This window comes from Hipposideros armiger, unplaced genomic scaffold (assembly GCF_001890085.2).
Source record: "Hipposideros armiger isolate ML-2016 unplaced genomic scaffold, ASM189008v1 scaffold_840, whole genome shotgun sequence".
NCBI lineage: Eukaryota > Metazoa > Chordata > Mammalia > Chiroptera > Hipposideridae > Hipposideros > Hipposideros armiger.
In genome coordinates, this window is record NW_017732190.1 from 8,624 (window position 1) to 9,612 (window position 989).

Genomic DNA, 989 nt, shown 5'->3' on the forward strand with positions numbered 1-989 from the left:
TGGGCTCTAGCTGTCTTCCTGCTAGGATCCATTGTGACCCTGAATAAGATTCTGGATATCAGAAGACTCACCACAAAACGAAAAGGGGCTGAATCAGATCATCTTGAATATCCTTCCCAGCTGTCATTTTGCAATGTCATGAAACCAGAGTCACATGTTCCAAGCCATTTGGGGTCTGGAATTTTAGAACCTATATTCAATCTACAGTACCTTTAAAATTTCTACTTCCTTTTTGAGACCCGTTCTTATTTAAATATATGTACTTTTACATGTTCTTCTGTGCATTTAAATATATTTTCCTATTTAACAGCCTCATCATTAGCAATGAAAAAGTTTATCAAGGATGTATTTTTTCATTTCTTACTTGTATTTTTGTTCAACTTGCTTTTCTAATTTCTCCAAGATCTCTTCTGGAGTGGTGGAGGCCAAAAGTTTCACCACTTTTCCACGAGATTTACCACCCTTATCCAAAACCACATCACTCTTCCTGAGTTCTAAGCCCTTGGAAAGATACCGACAGAGCTCAGCGTTCGCCTCTCCTTCTGACGGAGGTGCTGCAATAGCTACACTTACAGCTTCAGCCGTCAAATCTGTTATAGCATTTTGCTGAGAACCAGGTTTGGCATGGATGGCTATGGTGACACAACCTTTAGGATCAACTGCCACAGGACCTAAGGGAGGAAGTGGTCTCCCTGGCTCCTTGCTCTGGCTTTTACCTTTGTTCATCGCACCAGCTTTTTTTGGCATCTCGGCACCTGCAGATAACCGAGCGGAGGCCGGGACACCAAGTCCCAACCCGAGCCGCTTCAGCCCGCGGCCGAGCCGCAGCATCCTCTCCTGGAGGGCGGTGGAATATAGCAAATATTTGTATACCCAATACTAATACCTGATAGAATAACTATTTTGAAGTAGGACATCATTTCAAATTGTTGTACTTAGTTATGAAAAATCTAACAAAAACTTAGGTATATCCTGTTGATATTGCTGTC

The 989-nt window shown here is 42.3% G+C and overlaps 1 pseudogene; it reads right to left on the minus strand.

Moving 5' to 3' along the window:
* Nucleotides 1-360: 360 nt before the first annotated feature.
* LOC109374598 (UPF0235 protein C15orf40 homolog pseudogene) lies at nt 361-831 on the minus strand (annotated as a pseudogene).
* Between the last annotated feature and the right edge of the window lie 158 nt (nt 832-989).